The 20,672-nt window shown below is 43.1% G+C and overlaps 1 protein-coding gene across 11 annotated transcripts in view; it reads right to left on the bottom strand.

Moving 5' to 3' along the window:
- Window positions 1-20,672, bottom strand: part of Apbb2 (amyloid beta precursor protein binding family B member 2) — a 280,610-nt gene that overhangs the window by 28,457 nt on the left and 231,481 nt on the right. Inside the window, exon 1 of one of the 11 annotated variants that reach the window (XM_070012616.1) lies at window positions 2,659-2,744. The exons of the other annotated variants lie outside the window; for them this stretch is intronic. The gene's annotated coding sequence lies outside the window, so the exon portion shown is untranslated. Of the gene's footprint in view, window positions 1-2,658; window positions 2,745-20,672 lie in introns of those variants that run through there. 11 annotated transcript variants of the gene reach the window in all.

Raw genomic sequence — 20,672 nt, 5'->3', positions numbered from 1 at the left:
CCATCCTAGCCCATGGATCCTTTTGTTCCTGGATCCAGCCACGGTGGCTTCTCCCCTATCATTAAGTGCACATTGATCTGCTTCCTCAGACCTTCCTACATGTCCCCACACAACTGACTTCTCAGCCGTCAAGCCCAGTCCAGGATGGGATTTCTCCTGCTGGTACCTACTCACTGAGCTACTTTCCATGTTGTTATCTTCAAGAAAGTCAGCATGATCTATACCATCTTACTTCCTCAACTGGTTTTATGACTTATCTCCTGGTTCTCAGAACCTGTGACACCCAACACATAGTTGTTCAATATTTGTTGAACATTAGATTAGCCTGTAGATTATTAAGATGGTCTAGACAATGAAATATTTTCATCTACATTCACATGGCAATTGAACAATTACTCATGGAGAAGATCTTATGCTAGGGTAGGGTTTGAGAAATCTGAAGGTCTAAGAGCCTCTCAAAAATCTTATTTTGGGGCTGGGAAGGTGGCTCAGTGGTAGAGTGCTTGACTAGCATGCAGGAGGCCCTGGTGTTTGATTCCTCAGCACCACATAAGCAGAAAAAGCCAAGTGGTGCTGTGGCTCAAGTGGTAGAGGCCTAGCCTTGAGCTGAAGAGCTGAGGGACAGCGCCCAGGCCCAGAGTTCAGGCCCCATGACCGACAAAAACAATTTCTTATTTTGTATCTAAAATAGGACTTTAAAAAGAACAAGCTACACTATTATTTAGTATATGATTCTAGATATCTGTAAAATGTCTGAAAGCTCAGAAGGATAAGAAATTATGTGCCAGCAATCCATTCTACCAAATCCATGAGAAAGTGGGCTTTCCAACTGTACTCAGGCCCCTGAGCCTGTGAATCAGGCATCTCTTAACACTCAAGAGACAGTAGACACATGTACAGCCTTGCTCAGTCTGTGGTACAGAATGAAATCCATATTCTTAAGAGGTTGGTTAAGATGAAAGCTATTGAGGTGAAAGGAAGAGATGGCATGGCTGATAGTTTTTGTAACAGATTAGGATTATCATAACCCTTTAAAACTTAGCTCTGGCTCTCTTTGCAGCTTAGACTCCTTTGAGATGTATCTACTGTAAAAGTAAGCAAATAGCTGGGTGCTGGTGACTGACACCTGTAATCTTAGCTACTCAGGAGGCTGAGACCAGAGGATCATGGTTCAAAGCCAGCCCAGGCAAAAAAGTGTGTGAGACTCCATCTCTCTGCATCTCCAGCTGATCTCCACGGCAGCTGCCAGTAGTAACACCGCTTGCCTACCTTTTCTGGGTCCTATGCTAGCATGGCCTGAGCCCCAAGAATGCAAGAAAGCATCCCACAGAATCCTCACCCATGCCAGCAACAGCACACAGTAAGTAACAGATAACTTGTTAAATAAGTGATCCCTGCTGCTGAACAGCTTGAAAAGCTAGCTTGTTCAGAAGCTAGGGTAACTAAAACAATGTGTCCATTGTTACAGAAACAGAGTTCTTCCCACTGGGCCAAGAACCACGCACCTTCTATGACACTGGCTGATGCTTTGGGGAGTCTTTCCCCCAGTGAACATTTAATCACATCCATTTTGAAGAACACAGCCAAAGGCGCCTTTTGTAAAATTAAAGACATAATTTCCAAGTACTAGTTTTCCCAACAATATATTCTTGCTTCTGCCCTCTTGGGAAAGGTCTCAAGACATTTAATAATTCCTTTCTGAAGGCAAACAACTAAAAGGCAGTAGTAGCAAAGATCTGAACTTTAGAGAAAACACTTGTAACTGCTTTGGGGTCAGAGTAGGGTGGGAGGGGCAGTGTTCAATGGCCAAAGAAAACCCAGAGGGAACAGGGAGAATTCCCCATTCATGATCTGATCAAAGCCAGGCTGCAGCTGCAGTTATAAAAAAAGGGAGGAAAAAGACTAATGGGATTGCCAGTTCCTCCCGCCTTCTCCCACCCAAAGCAGTAAGGAAGATTCACAGCTACACATTAATTAGGGGATCAATAGACGTGACTGGGTACAATATTAGTACAGAGAAGTAGATAATAGTGAGAAAAAGCACAGATTCTTTGAGAATCTAATCAAGTGTTGTAAGCGATATTTAAGTCATGTTTTTCTTTTCCAAAACAGTACTTTTTCAGTGCCAACAGCGGGCATGTGATAAGTTGGCTGCCTTTCTACATTTTGAGAATTTGAGTTTTCTAACACAAAAGTCACACCAATGTTCTAAATCATCCAACAAAAATTATTTGGAAATGTAGCCTTTCCACACAAAGGAGAATGCTTTTAATCCAAATATTGGATTAAGAAAAACACTGTGATTTTTAAACTCCTAATTTGAAAAGAAGAGGTAAGTGAGCATTTCCTGGGGGAACATTCGAGACGGATGCACTCAGATTAAAGCACCCAACATGAGCTGTAACAGAAATGCCTGGTGCAAACATGAACAAACCACCACATTGTGAAATCCCTCATTATACACAATTCTCACTATTCCCTCCCACGAGACAGAAAGACCCCTCCTCAGCCCTTCCAGCCACCCACTTGCCAGGGATGCCCTGCACCAGAGATTGCAGCCTTTGTCCCAAGAGTCTTCCGGGTCCATCTAGCTCCAAACTCGGTACCTCTGAATGCACCTGCAGACAAAGGCGCGCCACCCGTCCCCAACTTCCTCACCTTTGCTTTTCCGTCTACCTGTGTAGGATGAAGATGCTGTTCCCTGCCCCGGTGCAGCCAGGAGGCTTGCAATCGTGCAAACGAGCTGCGGGCGCGTGGTCCTCGCGTCTCAAGTTCAAGCTAGCAGCAGCGTCTGCGCCTCCCGCCTCCCAGCGGCGGGCCCACCCGGCCCTTACTGCCTGCCGCCCATTGGCTACTGCGCCCGGCTCCGCCCTCGCTGCTCGCTCTCCATTGGCTGCTGTGCGGCGGCTCGCCCACCCTGCTCCTGCCTGCCAGGTGCTCCCGCCAGATGCTCAGAAGCTCCAGGCAGATGCTTCCAGCTGTGAGGGGCAGGCCTGGAGCAAGCCGAGTGGGGTGGGATTAGGGATCTCTCCTCTTACAAACCCCCTTGCTGTGGCAAACGTTTCCCCTTTTGTATTCTCAGGACTTACAAAGTTGATTCTAACCCCACTGTGGGGTGGGCGCTGCAATCCAGAGCCTGAAAGCCTGTATATGCCAGGACAAAGCAGAACAGCAACTATAGTCAGGTGAATCAGGATAATTGGATTTTACAGCCAGGGAATTGTGAAGCGAGCTGTATTTTACAGATAAGCTGCCAGTTCACACAAAGCACGTAGCAGCACCTCACCTGCACACCTCTCTACAATTCTTGCTTCTCTTGAGACTTCTCTTAAGCCCAGAGCTAATGCTTAAGCCTGTAATCCTAGATACTCTCAGAAGCTGAGATCTGAGGATAACGGTTCAGAGCCAGCCCTGGCAGGAAAGTCCGGAGACTCTCATGTCCAATTAATCACTAAAAAGCCGTAAGTGGAGGTGTTGCTCAAGTGGTAGAGCGCTATCTAGCCTTGAGCTTAAAAAGCTCAGGGACAGTGCCCAGGCCCTGAGTTCAAGCCCCAGGAGTGGTATTAAAATTAAAATTAAAAAAAGCCAGACTCACTCTGGTATTCTAACTTGATCACCTCTAGCTGCCAGTCCCTTCCTCTACATATGCAGAAACAAGAAAGTGTCCATTTGGCTTCATGACAGCATTTTAAATAAGAGTCGTAGCTAGTCGCTGGCCAAAATAAGAGTTTGAAAGGAAAACTAAGCTCTTTTACTGATTATATTGTGTGCCCCAAATGTACTTTCTCTAATTGTTTCTAGGGAGAATAAACTATTTGAACAACCTGTTAACAATGTGAACAGGTAGAGGGCACTAGCTATGTTTTCTATTATATCTAATACACGCCCTCCCCCCACTTAAAGAAAACAATAACAAAGGAACAGAAAATAAGACATGAAAGGTCAAGATAGTATATAACTAGGAAGCTTTATTTGTACCCTGTGGGTGTATGGGAAATTCTTGACTGTTCATGTTTTAAAACAGGATCAAATATTGTTTATCATTTAATGCACCCACTAAATGCCAGGCTTTGCACTGACAGTTATAGATTAGGCTTTCCTAGTTAACAGGGAGTGCAGGACTGAATTCATAGAGATACCTCTGAGTCTGTGGCCAGGGATGCCTGTGCCATTTAGATGAGGTATTTACAATCAACTGCTTGGGTAACCCAAAGAGTGCAGACATAGCCCAGAATGGAAGTTAGAGGGTAAATTTGAGGTTTGGAGTTCAGCCACCAGAGCAGACATTACCATATCCAGAGTTGAGCCATTTTCACCAAACTGTACCCATCACCCCTTAGAAGGTCCCCTTCCTCCTATTTATCCCTAATTCTAATGAGCTCATTTATCTGATTTTCTGACTACAGCAGGGTGGAAATAACAATTCAAATGGTACTGCTGGATGTTCACAGGGTGACGTGGATGTTCACAGGGTGACAGCGCAGTGACAGGGTTGAGGGTCTACGGGCAGGAAGTCCACTTGACAAATCCTTTTATTACCGCCCCCCCCCCCCACTGCGCGCCCCTGTCACCATGTTAGTTCCAGCCACCACTGTCTCTCATCTGCTTACAGTGGTTTTTAGACAAATTACCTTGCTTCTTTACTTGTTTCTAACAGACTGTTCTCATGATGACGCAGACATGTCCCTTTAAAACAAAATCACAGGGCTGGGTATGATGACGTGTATGAAAAGCTGAAGGTAGGAAGACTATGGTCTGTAGGCCAGCCCAGCACAAAACCCCAAGATCTTATTTGAAAAATAGCTAAAAGTAAAAAACCATTCTCCAAATCACAAGTGTGAATAATTGTTATCTTTTAAATCCCTACAATGACCTCCCCACTGCACCAGGAGTGAAGTCCACATTAGCTGTCAGGGTCTCTGAGGTCACCTAGGATCTGTCTCTGCTTCTCTCTGACACTGCTGCAACCACATTCCCTCATCTTTCTCTCTGCCCCAGCCCCCCACCTTCTTCCAGACCACAGCCAGCAATTTCCACCTCAGAGCCTCTGCACTAACAACTCTCTGCTCTTGAATGTTTTCCCATGCATTGCCTGCCTGGCTGACCCTTGCGCCTTTTAGATCTCAGACCAATGCTGAATCCTGAAGAACCCGCTCCCAACTCAGCATCACAGACTTTTCCCTACAGTTTGGCATTGTGTGTTTGGATAATCATTGATTATTTACTCCCTTCACTGTATAAATTTACAGTATAGTTTATTATTCTTGTTTAGGGTGAAGAATTGAACCTTGGCCAAAGAAAGGTCTGGCATTTGCTTGGTTTCTGGGAGGAAATTTCTAAGACTTCATTCCTATGGCTGACAAAGGACAGCTGCTTGCACAGCGGCCTTGGGTCCTGAAGTATCAGCTCCACCCCTGCGGGTGCCACATACAAAGCCCACTCACCTGCCTTTGTGATGGGGCCCCAGTGAGAATTCTGGACACCAAGTCAGATGAGCTTCCACTATCAACAATATCTGTACTTGTGGTCATACAGCAAAAACATAGTTCCACAGGAAGAAGGTAAGCACAGGGTCCATGCTGGGGCCTGCCTGGCTCTGCCCTATGCACTTCTTCCCGTGACTGATTTTAATTAGTCCCTTTTCTCAATAGAAGACAATCACCAAGGGAAGTCACTGCTGTGACTTCTTCTAGCAAATTATCAAACCTAAGGGTAATTTCAGGGACTGCTCCTTGCTATCTTTTCAAGAACCCAATTCCTGACATAAGCATTCACACTAACAATTCAATTTAACAAGTTCACATTCTAAGTAGTACCTTTTTAATTACTTCTTTTTCTTTCACTTTTTGGGGTTACTGAGGTTTGAACTCAGGGCCCTTTGCTCAGAGCTCTACCACTGATATGATGATGCCCCCCAGCTCTTTTTTTGCTCTATTTTATTTTTCAGATAGGGTCTTGTGCTTTTTGTTTGAGACTAGCACCAGACTTCTATCCTCCTTACTTCTGCCTTAGACCATTATGCCTGTTTTTTTGGGGGAGGGGCAGTCCTGGGGCTTGAATGTAGGACCTGGGCACTGTCCCTAAACTTTTCTTCCTCAAGGGTAGCATTCTACCACTTGAGCCACAGTGCTACTTCTGGCTTTTTGATGGCAAACTAGAGATAAGAATCTTATAACCGGGGCTGGGAAGGTGGCCCAGTGGTAGAGTGCTTGCCTTGCATGCATGAGGCCCTGGGTTCGATTCCTCAGCACCACATAAGCAAAAAAAAGCCGGAAGTGGCACTGTGGCTCAAGTGGTAGAGCGCTAGCCTTGAGCTGAAGAGCTGAGGGACAGCGCTCAGGCCCAGAGTTCAGGCCCCACAACCGGACCCAAAAAAAAAAAAAAAATCTTATAACCTTTCCTGCCTGGGTTGGCTGTGAACCCATATCCTCAGATCTCAGCCTCCTGATTAGCTAGGATTATAAGAGTGAGCCTCTGGTACCTGATTTCAACTAGGGTTTTTTTGTTTGTTTGTTTGTTTTGTTTTTGTTTTTTAGATAGAGGCTCACTTTTTTGGGGAAAGGAGAGGCTGAGTTGGCCTAAAACTGTCAACCTCCATGTCCACTCACATACCTGGGATTGTGCTTTTACAATTTAAAGAACAAATTTCCCATTTGCAAGTAACTGCTTAAAAGTCAGGCTCTAGTTCCAGTGTCACCTCTTCTATGAGGCTCTTCCCTCTTTTCCCAGGCTTGCTCATCCTTGCCGGTGTGTTCTCTGGGCCACTGTGCTACTTCTGCAGTAGTAACAAAACACTTGTCTTTGTGTAGGATTGAAGTTTGATCAATATGAAGTTCTAGCATTGGGTATAATGCCTACACAGAGGGGCATATGAAAGATGCTGTGAACTTTTAGCTCACAAAAAAAGCAGGTTTGGTTATATATCCAATTCTGATACAGATGGGAACCTGATAAATAAGGTAGCTATTAGTCTAATAACTGAGTATTAAAGGATGTTCTCTATTGTTCCCTTTTTTTCCCCAAAATAAAAATGTTCCTCACAATTATTATCCACTTTTAAAACCTGATATGCTTTAAAAAATAGGGTAGCAAATCACCAAAGTTGAAAGTCATTGTAGTCCCTAATTAGAATGAAATATTATAGTTTATTTGCGTACAATATTAAGGGGAAAAAACCCAGACACTTATCTTCCTCTCCTCCATACAAGGCTAATTGAAATTCCACCAGCATACCAATAATCTATGATGTCCCCACGAAGCACAGAAAAAAAAATCAATTGTATTTCTTTCAGACCTGCATTTAAAGTGGATAGCTGCCATAATGTGCAACAGACATAATCCAATTTCAATTTGTTTCATTAGATGAGTATAAACATTAAACAAGCAAGTCATGGGATTTTCCTAACAATGTTCACACTCTTAGCTCATTATAGAACAAAGCATTATAATTTGCTCCTGGAAAACAAGCTACTAGAAGATATATAAATATGAATTTGAACCATCTTTCAATACCAGCCACAAAGACCCTTAGGGTGCCTGCATCAGAGATAAAAACAGCCTTGTACAAGAAGCCACTTAAAATTCTTCTTGAATTTAGGAGGAGCAAAGCTCTGCACGATCCCTTAAATACTGGAGATTGTACTTAACCATCCTGTTATCTGCACTGCCTAATCAAAGTCGCGCCCAGGCAGGTCAGTGGCTCTCACTCCAAGTAGATGAGTGCGCTGGTCTGGTGCCGACTTCCTGCTTTTCCCCACAGCAGCACTCCACCGGACTGTGGCCTGACAATCTCCTTCCAGGGAAGTGAAGAGTGGGTACTGCATGTGGGTGGATTTCTGAGTCACCTACTACACGCAGAGCCCTCTGAAGGAGGCAGCTGCGCTTTCCTGGCTTTTGGATCTTCGGTAGCCCTCTCAGCACAGAGCACTTATGGAAGTCCACTTACAGCTATGTGGCATGCACCACACATATCTTCATGAGCACTGGGAACACTTGCCATGGCCACAATTCCCAGGGTCACACAGGACCCAAGAAGGTTATCAACAGTGCAGGCGGGCTGTCTGGGCAGGACCGTCACCCGGATACACACCTTTCTAGCTTCCACGCACAAGTGCACTGCTGATAAGGACTCGCTGATGAGGAATGTAGGTTCTGATTCATTAGGTCTGGGGTGAGGATCCATTTCTAAAAAGCTCCCTGGTAACACTCATATTTGTATCCAGGCAATCATAATACTGCTTTGAGTAGGCAGAACTCAGATGCAGATTATCCACACAATCATCAATGACAAACAGCAATAACGAATTCAGTTCACAGATACAGGAAACTTGGTCAGTAAATGCCAGGGAGCTGAGGACCCAGAGCAGTGTTCTCATCTTATTTGACAGGAACACGACCCTAATGCTGCTCTTGGCAGAGTCCATGAAGTGTGTTTGTAGAAGGGAATGCCCACTGCCCCATGAAATATGTCAGCTGCAGCCAAAGTGTGGCTTGCATGTAAATCAGGATGTGTGACCTTTTTCTAAAAGACCCCTAGGTCTTACAACTGCATGCATCTCTTTAATTCAGTTCTCACAGAAAATCTGAAGAGAAGTTATTCTCCTGCCCAATATCCTGGAGTTTGCCTGCTCTACCCTATAAAACTCAGAGGCTACTTAATAATAAATGTATGTGTACAACAAAAATCTCTGCATGTGGAAGATTTCCAAGCCATCGGCAGGCAGCGTTGCTTATTTTCTTTATGCAATATTCAGCAGACACAACCTCCCACCAGACATAAGTCTGTGGGCAATTCCCTGGCATTCACTGAACTATAAAGCGATTCGATGTGTCCTCCTCCACTCACAGTGCCCATGTCCACAAATATCATTACCTTCTCTGAGTCAGAATCCTTATAGAACCAGCAGAGGACTCAGGGCCCCAAATGCTCAGCCACTCCTCCCCTCAACGTCTGCTACTCTCTCTAAGAACCAACATAGACTGGATGGGCGTGGCAAACGGAAGGTGAAGATAGCCAATTATATCTATGCTCTCTCAGCAGTGACCACATAGCCAAAGGAGAAGCTAGCTGGCTGATGTCTTCCCCGATTACGCTAGTAAAGAGTCACATTTGTGTTTTTGCACCAGAAATTCAAGCTTATTTGATAGTAAGTCCATGGCTGGGAAGACTGGGAAGAAGGATGGGTGGGGAGAGATGGAGAGCTGATAGGAATGGATGTAGAGACACCTTCACCCAAAATTCTTGCTTTCCTTTACCCTCAGCCTGTCTGTTCTCAAATGTTACATAAATGGAATCACATGGGAAACAGCTCTTTGACTCTCATTTCTTTTCCTGGGCATGACTGCTCAGTTTATCAGTTCAATTCTTTTAGGCGCTGAGAATGCTATTGTATGATGTACCACAGTTAGCTTATGCATCTGTCAGGCGATATATTAGCATTGTTTCCAATTGGAGGTGATTATAAACAAAACCAACAATGAGAAACAGACAACACGATTTTTAAAAAATGTCAACAAATATTTCAACAAGGAAGACATGCACAGTTTTCATAAGCATAGAAAAGCTGTTCCATACCATTCACTTTAAGGAAAATGCAGATTAAAACCCCAAGGAGTTGCCCCTTGTACAATTCAGAATATCAAGTCAAGCAACAACAACTCTCAAATGAAGCCTGGCAATAGAAAGTGCCAGCAAGCATGCAGATCCTGGAGCTCCTGTGTCTGAGCAAGGATGCATTATGGCATGGTTTCTGGAAGGGTGGCTTCTGGAACTTTCTTCAGGCTGTGCATACTGTCATCATATATCCAGTGATCTCACACCAACATTTACTGAAGAAACGTAAAAGCAGGTTCACACAGAACGCTGTTTCCAGCAGTTTCATGCCTGGTTTCATGATTAAACTCCCTTTTAAGATGATGGGAGTCATTTAACCTGAATGACTTTCCAAAAGCTTTCTTGGGGGAGACTTATCTTGGTTTTCCATGTTCACAAATGTGGGCATGCCAGTAAGCATTAAAAAAATAACTGGGGTATTATAAAAGAGAACTGCTTTCATTTTTTTGGTGGTCACAAAACTCCATTAGTAGGGGCTTGCTGCTGGGGCCCAGGCCCTGGGAGTTGGCTTGGGACCTCTCGGCCCACTAATGCCACTTCCACGACAAGAAGCAGAACAAGAAGCCAGCTGGAGCTCTGAGCCAAAATGGCCTTTCACTTTGCCAATCCATTTTCACTTGCTTGCCCTAGCCTGCCTATGTGTCTCCTTCCTAAAGAGAAATCAGCGACACCACAGGACCATAGAAACTCGAGAAGAGCATTTTAATATTTTTCCATGTTGTTTAAAAAAACAAAACAAAACATCATTATTGTGAGTATCCATTTTAGCTTTACACTCAATTGGAAAGTCCTAATTATAAAAGGAAGTGTCATTTTTGGATCAGATTTTAGCATACTTTATAAAGACTTATTGAAACACAGCCATGGACTTCATTTATATTTTATCTATGCTTATATTTAACTAAAAATGACAAGGTTGAACAGTTAAGACAGAGAAGGAATGACCCTCTAAGCCTAATAATTATCTGGTGGCTTTCTGCAGAAAACGCTTGCCACTACTGATCTAGCAAAACATCTTTCTAGTAACATGAAAAAACGAGTATACTACTTGTTAGCATAGGATAGATACAAAGTACTAACTTTTGTGTAGCATTTAATAGCTTCACAATATTTTTCATTTCTATCGTGGCATAGTACCACTGACCACGTTAGGTTAGCTATTATTGACATATCTATACATCTCTGTATAGATAAGAGGCTTGGAGAGAATAAGTGAATTACAAGGGATGAGGCAAGCTTTGAATGTATCTCACTCTCCTAACTTGTGCTCTTGTCACAAGATACACCCTCACACAAAGAGCAACCTGATCCCCGAGGGTGACCTGAGATCAACTTGAATTTTCATCTGCTCAGTGCCCTGCTGAGCTCATTCAAATGCAGTTCCCTACAGGGGTCACACAAGGCTCACATCCCTGACACAATGTCCCTATCTACCCTCTTCCTCATTGCCTAACCTGTACGCCTTACAAATATATTACTTATGTCAATTTGTCACCACAGAGATGATATAGATTTCATGAGACCTAAAGCTTGGACAGTTTCTGGGGTCTTTTTTGGTGGAGTGGGGAAAGGGGTAGTGCCAGTCTTGGAGCTTGAACTCAGGGCCTGGGCACTGTCTCTGAGCTTTGTTGCTCAAGGTATGGGTAGCTTAGCTAGCTAGGTTTACAGGCATCCTGGCTCTGGGGCCCTTTTAAAGAAAAAGAATTCAAAATATTTTCCTTCTGCAAATTTTACAAATTTCACGTGAGCACATGTCTAGGCCTCTCAGGCTTTGAAAGAGGCTCTAAGTTTTAAACTCCATTAGCATAACAGTAAATCCTCTGTGCTTTTGTCTTTCTACCTCAGAGAGAGGAAACTCATATATTCCAAATTGAGTTCCTACCAAAGAATAAGCCTCATGGCAGAACAGATTGGTTATTTAAATCTGTCACCCCTAGCACTTTCTCTCAAAGCTGCAAGACTGAAAGCATTCCTACCTATTCTCAGGAAATGTTCTCTTCAGCCTACAACAGGGCCTATCAAAGCAGAGTGCACAAACAGAATTAGCATCACTCAGGAACCTACTAAAATGCAAGTTCTCAGCTCCCAGTCCAGACCTTCCTGCAGAATCTAGGAGAATGGGACACCGAGACAGTTAACTTGTGTTTACTAAAGACCCAGCTGAGTCTTATGTATGCTCAAGTTTGAGCATCAGTGGTCCGCCAGAGTGTAGATTTTACCTTCTCTATTCGAAAGAGCATTGTTTTATTTCTGAAGAGAAGAAACTATATTATCAAAGCAAGCATTGCATTTTCTTTTTAGGATCACAGAAATATAATGGCCAATTTTAACAGTAAGCAGCATCAATCTTAGAACTTAATATTTAGAGTATTTAATTTAAAAATAAGACATGTGTAATGTGCTAGGATTAATCCAAAGGACAGAAGTAAATGCTCAACTGAAACCCCTCTGTACAACTAAGTACTTAAAGTGAAAATTTAAAAAAGTAAATGCTTACAGTTCAATGTCTACTTTGATGACTTTTGACTGCACTGATGATAAATTAAATGAACTCATGACTTATTAACTGAGTGGAACATGTATATTTAAAGACTCTCGATATAGTCAGAAGACTAAATCAGTAATTCCAAATTTTGAATCATCTTGGGAGATTGAAGGAAACTTCCCACAAGGGAGTTAGTTACCTCAAGCAAAATTATTTATATTTAAAGAGTAATGGTGGGGTTAAATCAATTCTTTTAACCATCAAAGAATCACTTTATTATTTTAGCCACCAGGGACCTCTAATTTCTACTTTTTATAGATATATATGACCTTGATCTGTCCCTATCCTATTTTTCTGTTAACCAAAGGTATATTTAAATGAGTCATAATTTCTGATCAGTGTTAACTGCTACTCTGAATTAATGTATTTTAAGTTCTACCAAAAGCAGATCCTTAACATTTTAGTGGGCCTTTATGGCCTAATGGTGCGCCAATGTGTGATTTTTTTCTCAATGTACCCTCTTCTCTGTAAAATGAATGAAAGTAATAAAACTTTTCTAAGATACTGTAAGGAAAGAAATTCACCACACACACATACTCACACAACACAGAAAATACAATTCAACCCAGGTACAGCAGCTCATATTGTCACCATGAGTCATTGGGCTGTGTGAAATCTTGAAATGAACTCTATGACAAACACTTGTTGGCTTGTCTGTGCCAGCTTCCTTTTCTGAAACACGGCACTCTATCCCAAGCCACTGACCACCATGGGCATTTTGTACGAGAGGCTTGTATAATCAATTAGACCAGAGCAGACATCTGGCCTATGCTAGGTAAGTCTCTTCCTTCAGGAATTTGGTGAGAAACTGCATTCTTATATTAGCCGGAAAAGAGATGTAAACTAAGAAATGGAGAAAAGAATGAAGCCAAAAAGAAAGGTAAAAGGCAGAAGTGCTCTTGATACTACAACAGCCTCTGGTCTATTCTTTAGGATTGTTTCTGCCTCAGGGTTTCAGAAGACAAATTGTCTTTTGCTAAAGACTGCTTATTGTTTTCTGTTGCTTATAGTAACTGATTTTGGTGTTGGTCAGTTTTGTCAGTACAACAAAATACCTGAGCTAGTCAACATATATATATATATGATTTATTTTGGCTCACTTTTGGAGGTTCTAGTCCATAATCAACTGTCTCCATGGCTTTGGGCCTGGTGAGTCAACATATCCTGTGTGTGGCAGAGCAAAACTGCTTATCTCATGGCCAAGAAACAAAATGGTGTGTGTGTGTGGGGGGCAGGGTCTCATAATCCCCTTCAAGGGCTTGCTTCACAGACCTAAAGGCATTCCAGTAGGTCTGACCTCTTCAAGTTCTTCAACCTACCATGGTACTACCCTGGGGACAACACCTTTAACACTTGAGTTACTGTGAGGACTTTCAAGACCCAAATCACAGCAAGCTTTAACAAATATTCCCAATCCCCATGATGGCAATGGCCCATGGTAACTTCCTGTCATTCTCAACTAGAATAGTGCATGATTTCAAAAGCATACACTGGAGCTGGCTGTATTCTCAGCCTATGTCCATGTCCAAGTAAAGCTTTCAAGGTCTAAGGTCTAAGGTCTCCTTAGAGAATGAGTTAGAGTGAAGGCACCTATCCAAAGGTTAGTAGAAGAAGAAATTAAATAAAAGGGTTTTATGCTAGGACCTGTAACTCACTAGTTGGATCCTGGTTCATTCATTTCACCTGAGCTTCAGTTTCCTCTGGACCAAGGATTAGTAATTATAACATTAATATAATACTATAATAGTATATAATAATATATAATAAATCATAATGCTATAACATATAAGCATGTGTTATAATTACATAATTATAATATACAATTACTATGTATTAATATTATATAATTAGTATGATAATATAAGAGTATAAGCGTAATTTTACTAGTAACTATGTCAGCAAATGTGCTTGAGTAATGCTCACCAATCAGGACATAAAAAAATGCCCTAAGTACTAAGGTGGGATTTGGTAGAACTGATGAACTGAGTGATGAAAGAGTTGAAAAGCAGGCATGGGGCAGCGAGGTGGGAAGCCATTGCAGGTACCAAAGGAGATGATGGAAGAGGCTAGGCCCAGAGGACAGGACTATGCAGAGAAGCCACACCAGGGCTGGCTTGTGCTTGCCAAGGAGCCACTCAAGGTAGATAAAGGAGAGAGGTACCCTGGCTCCTCCTTCCATGGTAATACAGTGACTTTTACTAGGAAACAGCCTGCAGGGGTCAGAAGTCAGCAGTGAGGACAGGAATCATCCTTTACTTCCAGGAGGTTGGTACTGCTACACATTACTGAGGAGCAGGAGTTCAGAGAGGGTTAAGTTGCTTGCCTGAGCACACATAAATAGCAGCGACAAGCTAGGAAGTCTAACCTTAAAAACGTTCTCACTCCTTTTAGTAGTATGGCAACTAAAAACAAAAGGCCACATTGTGGCAGGCACTATGTTGCTGTTAGACAATGCAAATGTTTTTAATATTCAGGCACAGTGGGGCTGGGAAGGTGGCTCAGTGGTAGAGCACTTGCCTTGTATGCTCAAGGCCCTGGGTTTGATTCCTTAGCACCACATAAGAAAAAAGCCAGAAGTGGCGCTGTGGATCAAGTGGTAGAGTGCTAGCCTTGAGCTGAAGAGCTGAGGGACAGCACCCAGGCCCAGAGTTCAGGCCCCACCACCGGACCCCCCTCCAAAAAAATATTCAGGCACAGCATTCAACCTGTTTAACCACAGGGTGTTCTTTGGTCATTCTGCATGCTGTTCACCACACTGTATCCTGGGAACTACAACCTAAGGGTCCATCTCATTCACAAGTAGTTTCTAAAACAAGTTTCTCTTTTCAAGCATGGCCTGCAGGTCTCTTGGAAAACCATGCTACTTCCTCTCTTCCTCCAGCAGATACTCATCAGGAAACTAACAAATTTCAGATACAATGGTAGGGAAGTATTCAAGAACAGAGCATTCAGGAACTCACAATTTTACTTTTAGCTCTTATCTCTCAACCAGTTACTACCAATCGATGATGCTGGGGCAATCTGACAGTGTCAGAGTCTAAGGGCGGTACATCCCAATAATAAAATGTTCCATAGGCACAATGTGTCACTCATATGCTCCATGCTACTTTACAACCAAGACAGACATGACTACCAGATCACAGGACCGGGTTTCAATCTTAGTTCTTTACAATCCATACTATGAGCTCCTCCTAATGCCAACAGAACAGAGATGGTACATACTACGTGCTTTCAAGACTTGGAAAAAATTATATTAAGTGAAGTAAGCCAGACCCAAAGAAACAAAGGTCTTATGGTTTCCCTTATTTGCAGTAACTAGTATAAGTTTAGGGCAAGCAGAAAAGGTCAAAAGCTATGTACATATGACCATAGAAGATGATGCTAACCCCAGGCTAGGGACACAAGTGTTTTTTTTTCTTGCTATTGTTTTTACATATTTAAAATATACTATGTGATTTTTTGTTTCTTTGTATGTTCTTCCCCATGGTGTAACCCCTGTTGTCACTGTATTTGATTCCAGTGCCCTGAATCTTGCATATACATTTTTCTAATTTGGAGAGGGGAAGGGAAAAAACAAAATGCTAAGATAAGGATACAGGTTGACTCATTGAAACAATGAGATGTACAAGACACTATGTTGAAAATGAACTTTACAACTTGGGGAAGGAAGGGTGAAGTTGGGAGGTGGGGAGGGAAGGGATGGTAGGGGAAAAACAAAGGAGGAGGTAACAATGCTCCACAGGAAATGTACTGATTACCTCACTCATGTAACTGTAATGCCTCTGTACACTAATTTTACAATAAAAAACATAAAAAAGTGCTTTCAAGATAAAAAAAAAAACTCCTAACAATGAAACAGATCATAAGGCAGAGGGAGGAAGGGTGAGCAAACACAGTCATTACATTCAGTGTACACTATATGAAAACTGAACTACCTAACCTGAGGGTAGGGAAGGAATGGGGACAGATGGGGGAGAACAATGGAATGGGTTACATCGACCAAGATACATTGTACTCAGCTGGGCTCCGGTGGCTAAGGCTTGTAATCCTAGCTACTCAGGAGTCTGAAATTTGAGGATCATGCTTCAAAGCCAGCCTGAGCAGGAAAGTCCGTGAGACTATCTCCAATAAACCACTCAGAAAACCAGAAGTGGAGCTGTGGCTCAAGTGGTAGAGCACTAGCCTTGAGCTGAAATGCTGAGGGACAGCGCCCAGGCCCAGAGTTCAAGCCCCATAACCTGACTTCTGGAATTGAAACACATTTGTACAATTACTTAACAAAAATATGTAAGTTTTTAAAAAAAGAGACTGCTTTGGGCTAGGACTGATGGGGAAGAAGGAGGAAAGGGGTGATATTGATCAAGATGCCCTGTACTTGTCAACTGATTTGCTGAACGGTAACCCCTTTGTACTACTATGTAAAGATAATAAAAATATAATAATTGAAAGACTGCTTTATAAACAAAGGTAGAACTGTAGACTCTGAAAGCAGACAAGAAATGCATCATGAAAGTGCAAAAACTGAGAAAAAATGGCTCTGATAATTCTTGGCTTGTATCTTTGCATTTACCTTCCTTGCCAGTAATATAACTAATTTTCTTTGTGTTTATGAGCTATAAATACTTATTACATGGTGTTTATTGGTAAATGACTAAATACAAGAATGTATTGGAATTCACAAATATTGACATATGGGGTTCTAGTTTAGAAATAGAGAAATCTGAGGTCAGAGTGCCCATTCTCTCTACTGTGTGGCAGAGATGCCGGCCCCCAGTGAGGAGCAGAGGATGAGGGCATACACAAACCACTATACACTCTCGTCCAGCTTCAACATGAGAGGGGGGAAAATCCATCCAAGTGTCTATAGACTTGAGGCACCACACCATGTTATATATCACTTTGGGAGAAGACATAGTTCTCTGGCAATAAACTGTTCACCCATGAAATGAAGTAACCCTCCCAGGAAAGGATGATAAATTATTTCATAAACATTGTATGTTTTTAACTTCACTAGCAAAATAACGGGGAGGAGGTGCTCACTGGGCAGCAGCCTCTGTGGACTCTGTGGGCCGATGATGTGAGGCTGAGTGTGTGACTATACTGTGGAGTTGGAGTCTCTGCTGAGTGTCTTTTAGGAGCCAGGTATCTCTGCCAGGCCCCTCTCATTTGCTGTCTAACAACCCATCAGCCTCAATGTTCTAAAGCTTCCATCTCTCCAGGCACCAGTGGGTGGCTCATGCCTGTAATCCTAACTACTCATGGTTCAAAGCCAGCCCAGGCAGAAAAGTCTGTGACACTCTTATTTCAAATAAATGACTAAAGCTGGAAGTAGAGCTGTGGCTCAAGTGGTAGAGCACCAGGCATGAGCAAGCAAGCAAGAGTGAGGGGGCCTGAGTTCAAGTCCTGAGTATCAACCAAAATTATCATCATCATCATCATGTAAAAATCAATATTTTTCCAAGTTACCATACAATCTGTAACACAGAAAGAGAGAGAGCTCAAAAGGATGGAGGGACAGAGCTGCAGGGATCCCCAGTGTACTAACATAGCTGAGCAATGGCTGCAGAGATCGGCTCCTTCTCCCTGGAACCTGTGAATATCACCTCAGAGGAAGAAGAATCTTTGAGATGTATGATTTTTTTTAATTTATTTTTTATTTTTTTATTTTTATTTTTTGGTCCGGTCGTGGGGCCTGAACTCTGGGCCTAGGCGCTGTCCCTCAGCTCTTCAGCTCAAGGCTAGCGCTCTACCACTTGAGCCACAGCGCCACTTCCGGCTTTTTTCTTATGTGGTGCTGAGGAATAGAACCCAGGGCCTCAAGCATGCAAAGGCAAGTGCTCTACCACTGAGCCACCTTCCCAGCCCTGATGTTTTTTTTAATGTGGAGATACTATCCTCAATTATGTGAGCAGGACCTAAATAAAACCCTAAGTCCTAAGAAAGAGGAAACCCTAGGAGATGATATTAGAAGAGCACAGGTGACCTGGAGGCAGAGGCTAGCAGCAGGTACCAGCTGGAAGGGCCAGGACTGGACTCTGCCCTTGAGCCTCCAAAGGAAGCACAGGTCTGCCCACCCCTAGATCCTGCCAATGAGGCTCACATTAAATTTCTGGATCAATAAATTCCTGTTGCTTTAAGCCGGTTAGTGTGGTAATATGTGACAATTACAGGACATGACGAACCCGCTGAATAAAAGCTGGAGCTACTATGCTGTCCCTCAGCTTTGCTGGGACACCAATACCAGGAGCCACAAGGACAGCATCATGGTGAATCAATACAAGGAAAAGAATGACGCGCTGACTGCTAAGGAATGCACAATGCAGCTGGGGAAAGGCACACCTGCAATATTAAGTGACCACAGAAAGCTGAAAAGATCTACACACTGTGCAGGGTGTAGTGTGGCCTGAATATTCAGGCTCCTTCTTAAGATAAAGTGATATCTTCCCAACCTCTGAAATCAGGCTTGTTCCTGGGTCTTGCTTTGGCCAATGAAACGTGAACAAAGGTAGTATGTATCATTAGCTACCTGGCAGAAGTTTTAAGAATGGCTGGTGCCAGGTGCCAGTGGCTGAGGCCTGTCATCCTAGTTACTCAGGACGCTGAAATCCGAGTATCATGGGTTTAAAGGCAGCCCAGGCAGGAAAGCCTGTGAGACTTTCGTCTCCAATTAATCACCAGAAAACTGGAAGTTGTGCTATGGATCAGAAGTTGTGCTAAAGCTCAGGGACAGGGCCTGGTCCCTAAGTTCAAGCCCCACAACTGACAAAAAAAAAATAGTTGGCAAAACTCTAGTCTAGCCAGGAGCTATGTCTAGGATGACTACTAAGAAGCAGTGTCTCCAGACAACTCACAATAGGCACTAAGCAGAAAGGGACTCAAATGCCAGGAGATATAGCACTTTGAAGTCACTGAGAATTTTGATTGTTACTGAGCACAAGCTAGTCTGTACTTGGAGATACGAATGAGGTTAGGCTGACAGAGCAGGTGGACTAACACCTGGGCTAAGTCATAAGGACAGCAACGTCATGGGATGCTGGGATAGAATTTGCTTGGTAAATCACCAAGTGCTTCAAGGGACTCAATGGCTTGTATAATCTCCTGCCTTTCTGCTTAACATGTCCCATGAGGGCAGGGCCTGTGAAACTCTCCTTTATGGCTGTATCCTGGGTGTCAAGCCTTGTGACTGACACATGGTGGGGTCTTAACACATAGGCATCATATAAATCCTCATAGACGTAGATGGGGCACTTACAGGTGATAAAAGAGAAAGGGGATTTTACAGCCCATTCCTCCAGTCACTCAGGGATTTTACAGGAAGAAAAAGTCCAAGGAAACACTCCCATGTCAGAATGCAAGATACTCCATTCCCAATGACTGAGGAACAGGGCAATCCGAGAAAACCTGTATTTTAAATACTCTATTGGCTAATGAGGTGTTACAACTGTGCTCTGTTTATTAATATTTATATGCTATTTGCTTTCCAAAACAAGTAAGTGGTTTGCAATAGAAGCACATGTTCTAGCAGGTGCACTGCTGTCAGACATCCATCCACATTACATGAGTGGCTTAGCTGTCTCTCCAAAATGACCCCTCCTCCTTTTCTTGGCAAGTTCCAAGGAGCCCAAGAAGAGAAGAACTGGCACAGAGAATTACCATAGCTAAGCACCATCTATCTCCCCGTTTCACCCAGTAAGGTCTTTGCATCACCTGGTTTCGGGCTCAGGAAATGCAGGATGGAAGTTCTTCAGAGCTCCATGGCATCATTGGCTCTCTTAAGACACAGCAGCCTCAACCCCCCCATGCCAGTCACCAAAATGGATGATGGGCTTCTCCTCATCTATTTACCCAGGGGAGAAATGCCATGATGACCTCTGAGCGTGAAATTTCCCTTCTGCTTCCTCTAGGACATCCATATAAGGTCCTTGACATACCTTGGTATGCGAGAGGCAGGCACTTGTATTTCTCATTGGCTAGCCTCTGCAGTCTCTTGTATTGATAATTTTGTGTGGTCCATCCAAGAATGATGTTGTAAATATTCAGATAGTCCTTGGCAGGAAAAAAAAAAAAGCTTCCCCCACCCCTGCTCCAGGGGAATTTTTCTTAGACAGTCACTTACAATGTCTTCTTTAAAGGTTATTCAACACTAAAAGTATAGCAAGCATCCCAGCATGATTAATTGAGGCGAGAAAGCCACTTTTAAAGAGATAAAATACCACCATAGTGTAAGTCAGCAAAATAGCCAAGTAAATCCTGTTGCCTCTGCTTATCGTGGGGGCTGCATTAAAATGAAATTAGCTCCAGAGGTCAAGATAATACTGTAGCATAGGGAGAGAATTATTGCTCTCCCTGAAGACTTTTCTCCCTGAGGCGAGACAGCACACATCCGAGATTAAACTTTCATCAGCAGACCCTGGAGTTCCATCAATCTCCCATTACTGTCTGACTCTGAGAGGCCTCTACCAGATGTCATTGGAGACTCTGTCTTCTATACAGAGACCCCAGCAAATTACACCT

The sequence above is a fragment of the Dipodomys merriami genome, unplaced genomic scaffold (genome assembly GCF_024711535.1).
Source record: "Dipodomys merriami isolate MVZ:Mamm:240054 unplaced genomic scaffold, mDipMer1.0.p SCAF_9, whole genome shotgun sequence".
Classification (NCBI taxonomy): Eukaryota; Metazoa; Chordata; class Mammalia; order Rodentia; family Heteromyidae; genus Dipodomys; species Dipodomys merriami.
The sequence above is the reverse complement of the archived record's forward strand: the minus strand, read 5'-3'. Positions and strand labels throughout refer to the sequence as shown.